This window comes from Pinus tabuliformis, chromosome 2_2 (genome assembly GCF_031772625.1).
Source record: "Pinus tabuliformis cultivar Carrire ecotype Pingquan chromosome 2_2, CPIR1, whole genome shotgun sequence".
NCBI classification, from domain to species: domain Eukaryota; kingdom Viridiplantae; phylum Streptophyta; class Pinopsida; order Pinales; family Pinaceae; genus Pinus; species Pinus tabuliformis.
Genome location: NC_142300.1, coordinates 223,826,698 through 223,836,026, shown reverse-complemented (window position 1 = coordinate 223,836,026; position 9,329 = coordinate 223,826,698).

Here is a 9,329-nt window from a genome sequence, read left to right as displayed (position 1 = left end):
CATAGCTCATGTAAAGGATTTTGGCTTAGGATCGAAAGCTTCGGAGATTTTTGTGAGCCTTGGCTTCTCCTTTTGTAACAACCCTAGTGAAAAATCCATGTAGTACAAGTCAATTAAGGCAAAATAATAACCACAGTTGATGGAACACATATTCCAAGCCGAATTTTGGGCAAAAGCATATCGATGGGGATCACTGGTGATTTATTAATGGATAAGGAAATTGGTAAAGGCAATGGCAAAGGCTTTGGAAAGGCAAAATGCCATTTTGGCACATTTATTTATGAAAATAATGAAAATTAGGAGAAAAAGGAGGTGAAAGGTCACAGGTTTCATGTGAGGAGGAAAATGAACTAAATAATGGAAAATGAAGAAAATAGAGTCCTCATTAATAAAAGGGCTTACGAGGATCAGTTCACAAACTTTTTTCAGTTTAGGTTTGGAGCTCTCCCTCTATTTTCGCTCTCATACTCTTGGACACTTAGAGTTTTCTTGGAGCACTCTTGGAGAGTATGACACACTTGGAGTTTTAGAGAAAGAAGGCAAAGGAAGAGCAGGAAAGCACAAGAGAACATCGGGATCAACAGATACAATGGGTTTTTATTGTAGGTACCGAGTTGCATGTATGCTTTCCTCACTATTTTTTGCATGCATGGTATGTGCATGTGGTTTATTGGTCATGATCTATCACTGGCATGGAGGATTTCCTGGATTGATAGTGGATTTTCCTAGCCTTTCCATTTCCTAGATAAATGCTCAACCCATGGATTGATTGGGTTGAGTTACTAATTCATGGAGCCTTGGTTGGACAAATGCTTTGAAACCATGTAACATCTTGGGTTGAGTTACTAGTCCTGGAGCCTTGACTGGATAAACGCTCTGGAACCCTTGGTGGGTTGAGTTACTAGTATTAGAGCCTTAGTTGAACAAATGATCTCGAGCCTGGCGACAGCTGTGGATTGAGTTACTAGTCCTGGAGCCTTGATTGGAACAAATGCTCTGGATCCCTGGAAGGCTTGGGTAGAGACCGATCTGACGATGGTTTTGTGATGTCTAACCGTGAGGTGGAATCATTATTTGATGGGTTGAGGTGGCTTGGCCTCTGGAAGCCCTGGATGGTTTTGATTGATGTGTTTTATGAGATTCCACATTCATGCTCAGAATATGGCACAAGGGTGATTGGCTGAAGATAGATTTGGCTCAACCATGTCTACGGTCGAGTGGTTCGTGGAAGTCCCACAACTGGTTGGCCTTTGCATAATTAATATGAGGTTATTTCTCCTTGTTATTTCATGAGTATTATATTGGTTTATATGTGGATTATATGTTTGTTGTTTCATTGGTGTTTTTGTTTTCGTTATGCTGGCTATGCACATGTTTATGACAATGGATATGTATGGCTCTCATCATGTTTTTACTTGTAAATGAATGAATAGGGTATCTATGGTCTAATGGATGAAACTGCAGCTCATGTGTTGATACATCAATTCTTCTTAGCAATTCTCAGATGATTATGAGACCCCTATGCTTAGATTTGTTGTTTAAACCTGTAGATTACATATTTGTGATATGTTTGAAGAAATTTTTGTGATGGCTAGTAGGGGTCCAATCAAGTCCTTATTCAAGTAGTTGCATTTCTATCATTTTTATGTTGTTATCTTTTAATTTTGAAAGTTTCATTTAGTTATGGGTAGTGACCTAGGCTCTGGGCTTGAAAAAGTGGTTGAAATCCCAGAGACGCAGGCACAACACTGGGCAGAAAATTCCCTGGATGCATGCATACCAATGTTGTGGGAACGCATGCATGCCCATATCTAGGGAGATTTTGGGAGTTTAATGGTCAAAAAATTAGTGGGACCCAAGGGCTAGTTACCTGAGAGGTTGGTATAGTTACGGGAGTCTTGTTTTTGATGTGGAAGGTCTATATAGTGTGTTTCCGTCAGTTCCACTTTCTTAAGGTGACTTAGGAGGTTAAATCATATCATAGTAACTTCTCGTCACTTGTTTACCCCGGTTGGTCGGTTACTTGGGTAAATGTGGGAGGAGGGTGTTATAGAGTGGTATCAGAGCATGGTTCACCCTTCGGACTGCATGGGTTGTGTGTTGGTCATGCATTCATATCAGTTGCTTATGTGTTTCTTGTGTTGTGAGACTGTGTCCTTGTTTCATTTATATGGTATGGTTTATGGTTGTAGTGAGCTCACCATGGGAAGTTTATGGTGTCGTTGTGGAGTGTGTCGTCATGAATGTATGGTTGATTATGAATTGTGTATGCATGTTAGTATTCACATGTGGTCAATTGTACAATGATGTGGTGGTTGTTGTCATGCATGAGGTCATGGTATGTGTAGTTGATATGGTCATGCACTCATGACTGGAATCCAGCTAGAATGATGGGTATATGGTTATATACTTATGTGCTATATTTCTATATATTGCCATGATTATGTTATACATGTATTAAGCTAGTTTGTTGTTCATGCAGATGATGTATCCTCCCCGAACTATGCTAAGGTACGTTGGTTTATTGTTTTTTTTTCACATAATCGATTGCTATTGTATTCCAAAAAAAGATTGGGAGACTGAGTTCCTGTGATACAAAGTTTTAAGCCCGAAGGAAAAGCTAGGAGATGATTGGGAAGACAAAATTCCCCTTTGCTTCTATCATTTCTGACTTTTGGAAAACAAGAGTAAGTAAAAATTCTAACAAACTAAGATAGAAGTAAGCAAAATCTGCAACACATCTTTAATCTATGCTAACATGGCTAATCTGGCGTGCTGTTGAATCTTCTGGTTTGTTGTCGACTTCAGCATTCCTGAGACTTGAAGAACTGGTGCTGGGTGCATTCCTTTTCTCCATCATGTACTTCAGGATTTCGATTGATTCCTGGACATGACTGCATTTATTGGCCAGATCATTAAACTGTTCCTGGAGCGAGGAGACTCTGTGTAGAAATAGATTGATATCTGCTTCATATTTCTCACTGGTCAGTCTGGCATGGGAATCTATTTTGGCGTCTAGAAGTCTTTGATGCACGCAAATTTGTTCCAGTTCCGCCTGTAGATCAACACAATGCAGGCAGTCTTCAGTTCTTGCCATATCGTGGATGCTGGGAGTTGTCTTAGTGCTCTGCTTGGGATGAGAAAGACCTGGAACATTTAAGGAGTTTTGTCTAGTCAACGAAGATAAAGAAGAAGAAGGACTAAAAGGGAGATAGTCCTGGTGAGCAAAAGAACTGAGGGGATAACCCTTCTGAGACGAAGAAAGGGAGAAAAAAGGAAGGCACCACGGAGAAGGGATGAGGACAGAGCGCAGATCAGAGAGCAGAGGGGAATGCAGGCGAGGGAGAAGCAGAGAGCAGCAGTGAGCTAGGTAGACAACGGAGACCGAGGTCCCAACCAAGCTGAGAATCGAGGAACAAAAGCAAAGGATCGCGTAAAAACCCAGTGAATAAAACTGAGCACTGGATTGAGGGGGGATGCTCGAATTTATAACACGGAAGTGGGAGCGCGGGATCATGAGAGAGGGAAGGAGGGAGTCACAAGAGTGAAGGGATCGAGTCAATTGGGGCAGAGCAGAAGGGGCGACGGGACTGATGGGAGGAGAGAAGATCTTAATCAGAGATTTGACAGAGGAAGAGAGATGCAGATGTCTGTTAGAGAATCCCATGAAGATGCTGCGGAGGACAGGGTCAGATGAAATACCACAGATCATGATGAGGGAAAAGATTACGGGATATGATGATGGGATTCTGTATTATTGCAGAGAAGATTGCCTTTGGGTTTGCAACAAGCTCTGTTGGCACAAATGTCAGCTTCTTTGTTGAGAGAGCAGAGCACATGGAAAAATCTAAGTTCCATGTTTTGACGGGTTAGAGCTTGACACCTGTTAATCGTTTGCTGAAGGAAGATATTGGATGCCTTTCGATTGCAAACCATGAGACTGATGATTGTGGCAGAGTCTCCAAAAATCAACGCTTTTCTAATTCCAAATTTTGGAGTTGATTTAGACCTTGATAGAGGGCAAGAGCTTCTGCCCTGTTGTTGGATAAGGAGCCCAGTCCCCATTCATAAGTGGCTATAATGCTACCACTGGGATTGTAGATGACTCCGCCTGCACCTGTTGTTCCTGGGTTGGATTTAGAAGCTCCATCGAAGAAGAGATAGTGGAGATTGCTGCCTCGGAGCCAGCTTGAAAATTCTTCTTCTTTGTTTCTTATTTTCCAACTATGATTGGGGATGCTGGACTGGATGCTGGAATTACTTACAATTTGATTGCTATTGCTTTTATCTAACAAATAGCCAATAAAATCCCTTTCCTCAACACAGAGGCCAGCGACATCAATTTTCTTCAGATTTTTGGCAGAAATGGTTTCTAACGTTAAACCTTTTGCCTTGCTGCAGAGATGCCTTATGATGGTTTCCTTGTTTTGGAAGATCATACGGTTCCTTGCCAACCAGATTTTCCACAGAAGGGCATAGGGGAGGGCATCCCAAACCCGTTTGGCTATATTGTTCTTCTTATGCTGCCAAGGGTAACTCTTCTTCCATAGATTCAGAACCTCGCCAATGGAGTTTTGGGAATTCCATGGAAGATGATCGTTGGGAAATATTCCTTTCCAGCAAGAAATTGCAAAAGGGCAGGTGATAAAGAGATGTTGGATGGTTTCTTCTACTTCTTTACAATTTGGGCATCGCGAAGGTCCTGCTATACCTCTCTTTTGTAGATTATCAGTAGTGAGAATTTTCCCTTTCAAGAGGGTCCAGATGAAGAATTTGATTTTGGGGATGGCCTCGGATTTCCAGACAATTTTCCAATGAGTCCAAGCAGGAGCAGGATATTCTTTGTTACATAAGTATTGGTGGCCAGCTTGAATTGTATAGTTGGAGCCTGTAGGATCCCATCGAAAACTGTCGATGTCATTTTTTATTATGGGGGCAATGCTGTGGAGATGAGCTTGAAGGATGTCAAAGCTCTCCTTAAGATCTAAGGGTATGGGTGGAAAATTCCATCCCATCCATATCTGCGAGTGGGTGTCCCATTGCAAGATTTGGTCCAGATAATGAATTCCTTTATTGTAAAGAAAGAGAAGGATTTTATCCATACCTGGTTGACTGCTGATAGATTGGTTCCCCATAATTTGTCTGCACCAATTTTGATACTACTGCCTCCCTTGGGGACTTTGGAAGTGTTTTGGGCCAAAAAGGGGATTACTTTTTTGCATATTTTCCAAATTTTTGAACTATTTCTAGTGGGTATTTCACAGTCCAAAAGTTGTTGTCTTGGGAAGCTTAGATATTTGACTTCTAGAACTCTTTTCCACCGTGCCAGTTGCTCGTTAATTAGTCTCCACACGATCTTGCCTCCAAAAGCCAAATTTGAGAGCTTGGGAGATCTGATTCTGAGTCCTCCACAATCCTCGCCTTGAATTACTTACTTCTAGTTAACAAGATTGAACTTCTTTTTTTCATTTTCCCCCCTTGCCAGAGAAAATGTCGGAGAATACTTTCCATTTTATTATGGAATATGGTTGGGGCCTACATTAGAGTGAATTGGTAGAGTGGAAGAGATGAGAGCCCTGATTTTAGGAGAACAAGGTGGCCTGTCGGGTTAAGCCATGTAGAACCCCACTGTTGCACTTTCCTCTTCATTTTGTCTATAATTGTGTCCCAAATTTCAGCTTTTAAGGGCCCAATGCTCACAAGCATTCCCAGATAGGTGAAAAATTCCTAATTCAATTTGCAAGGGATCCCAAAAGTGTTGGCTAGATTATAAAGGGGTTTGGGATGTTGCATGCCAACCATAGATGCAGCTTTTTAAATGGTTGATCATGCCTCCTGAGTAACTCATATATTTGTCCAGAAGAGTTTTGAAACGATGAGCTATTGTGACAGATGCCCCTCCTATTAACAGAGTGTCATCTGCAAATTGGGAATGGTTTATGTTTTTGACTCCGTTCTCGAATTTTATGCCAATGATGAGACCAGTTTGTCTCTTGTAATCTAAAGCTTTGCTGAAGGATTCCGCCATCAAGATAAACAGATAAGGGGAGAGAGGGCAACCTTGTCTCAGCCCTCTCGAAGATTGAAATGGAGGTCCAGGTCTACCATTGACAAGGGGGAAATCCAAGGCCCCATGATACAGGCTTTGATGAGATCAAGGAGGGGCTTAGAAAAACCCATTTTCTTAAGGACAGCGATAAGAAAGGAGTGCCTTACCCTATCAAAGGCGTTGGCCAAATCCAGCTTTAGGATGAACCCTTTTTCTTTTATGGAATGACTGAAATGGATTGCTTCTTGAACAAGGAGGATTGAATCAGAGATTTGCATGTTGGCCAGAAAACCACCTTGGTTTTCAGATATGAGCGAAGGAAGAAGAGGTTTGAGACGAGTAGCTAAGATTTTTGTGAGGATTTTGTAAGAGGAGTTGCAAAGAGAAATGGGCCGGAAGTGGGAGAAGGTCGTGGGGCGATTCTCTTTGGGGATGAGGGCTAGGTAGGTGGAGTTGGTATAGCCTCCAATTTTCCCTTTTCATTGGATCCATTTCATCATTTTGATAAGATCCTTTTTAATAATACCCCGGTGAGCTCTGTAGAAGCAGATTGGAAAGCCATCCAGTCCAAGAGCTTTGTCTAGTTGGAGAGCCCATATGGCTCCTCTTATTTCTTCTTCTTCTATCTCCTTACTCAAGTTGTCATTGATTTCTTTGTTGATCCCACTTGGAAGGTATTGCAACAGGTCTGAATAGTCTTCCTCTTCCTTAGTTTCTGTTAGAAGTTCTCTATAATGATATGAAGCTGCCTGCTTGATAGCACCTTGGCTGGTTTGTAGGTTGCCTTCTCTATCAATGATAGATGTAATGTTGTTCCTAATTTTCTGGGCTGTAGTTTGCTTATGGAAAAAGCCGAATTTTCGTCTCCTCCTTTCAGCCATAACTGCCTAGACTTAATTCTCCATTTCTGCGCTTCTTCTCTATTGATATGATATAGCAGGAAATAAAGTTTATCTTCACGATCTTTATCTTCCTGCTGATATCCATGCCCCTCAATTGTGCTATGGAGATCCTCCAATTTGGCTTTGGTCTCTCTTTTCTCTTTTTCCGGCTCAGTGTGGCAGTTTTTTGCCCAGTCTTTAAGTGCATATTTGACTCTTTTAATTTTGTTTTCCCAGATATATCTGGCGATCCTTATATGTGCTGCTGCCAACTACTTTGAATAATACTTTTGACTGTTGAGTTATCATTCCACAGAGGACTGTACTTAAAGGGAATAGGTCCCAATGAGCAGTGGGTTTCAAGAATCAGAGATATGGGGTAGTGATCTGAAGCTGTGAAAGGATGGATGAAGGCGTAAGCTGCAGAGAAAGTGGAGAGAAGTGAAACATTCACCAGGATTCTATCCAACCTTTCCATAATATTGTTTTTCCCTAGCCTGCAATTATTCCAAGTGAATCTACGGTTTTTTGGGACTACATCAATAAGGTCGCGATCCTGCATGATAGTCTCCACCTGGTTTCTGTAGGGATCTAAAGAGAAGCAGCCTCCTCGCTTCTCATTAGAGTGCAAAATGAGGTTTAGATCTCCCCCCAAAATAATGTTATTATTTTCTTCTTCATCTATATTTTCTTTGAGAGTGCCCCAGCATTGTTCCTTGTCTCTGTAATGGTTTGGAGCGTATACATTATAAATGACTATCCTTTGATTATTTGTAGTGCTCTTAAGAGCAGCGTTTATCCAGTGTTGATTGATTGTTTCTGTTGTGAGACTCCAAGTGATTTGGTCCCAAAGCGTTGTGATTCCCCCAGAGGATCCTCTTGATTCACAAATGCTGCCTTTGTATTGTTTATGGTATGCTATGATTTTTTTCATTTCTTGCTGCCCTTGCTTGGTTTCTTGAACTAATACAACTCATGGTTTCTCTTGATTTATTAGATCTTTTAAGGCAGTTATTTTGGAGGGGTTCCCTAGTCCCCTACTGTTCCAAGAGAGGACTTTCATCATTTCATGTGGGGGTTACAGAGAGTTTCTCGCCCTCCCTGCTCCTTGTTTGTTGTATCTTTGTTGATTTATCCCAAGATGTAGGACTCTATGGGGTTCTGGGTGCCCATGGCTATATCCTTCTGGGTATTTTCATCTCTCTGCTACTTGGCGGATTTCCTTCCAGACCCATTTCTCTTTTGAGTGTCTAGGGTTGCACCATGCTCCTTTGAGTTACTTCTGGTGATTCTAGGTGAGGGTGGATCAGGAGGGAGGGTGGAGGAGATAATCAGAGGGAGAGGAGATTCAAGGGCATCGATTTGAGCCACGGGGGGGGATTGTCCTCTGGGGGAGTAAGGATATGGAAAGGGTTGGAGGATGAAGGAGGTGGTTGGGATGGGGCTGGTCCAGCGGTGGAAGGGAGGAATTAGAGGGGGATGAGGAGGATGGAATGGGAGGATTATGAGCAGAGCCAGCTTTAGGGTTTGACTTGGGGTTTGGGGCTACTTTCTTTTTCTTAACTGTTTCCCAATGTTCATCTTGCGAAGTATTCTCTACATCAACTAATTTAGTACAACGGTTAGCAAAATGTCCATATTCGTGACATACCTTGCACTTGAAGGGAATCTGTTTGTAATCCAATTGTTGAATGTGGGTCCAATCGTCCACCTTGAGCTTGATGGCCTCTGGAAGTCCTTTGCGGAGATCTACTTCTACGCATATGCGGACACAAGGCTGCATATTGTCTTTTGGTTCACTACGGTCAATGTATCTGCCCACAGCATTCCCAATAGCTCAGACCGATTCGTCTCCCCAACAGTGGAGAGGGAGATGTGGAATCTGAACCCACACAGGAACATTGCTTGGAATATCCAACTCAGGATCGAAATCCGGAGTCCATTTGTTGAGATATAGCCCTCTTGAATCCATGAAATAGGGCCCATTCCTGAATATCAAGTCTTTGTCTTCTCTAATTTCAAAATGAAAGGTGAAGTACCCTTTTCCACAAAATCAAATGGAAATTTTGCCTTGTATTTTATCAGACCAATTCCTTTCAACTCATCTTTGAACTGTTTTCGGCAATGTCCAGAGCCCAGTAAATTGCCCAATGAGTCCTCGTTCTGCTAGTGGAAGAGCAGCCATACGAGGCAGAGCTGGGGGGAGATTGAATTCCTGCAAAACATCGAGCTTCTTCACGAACTTGGAGATTGTTGGGCAAGGCCTCTGGGGAGGTAAGGACTTAACCAGATCTGAGAATGCTTGTTGAGAAACTGCTACCTCTGGTGAAGCTTCCGGGCCATGGCAGAGAGCCGAAGGCGAGGCGCATTCAAGTTGGTAGCAAGGGCTTGACCTAGCA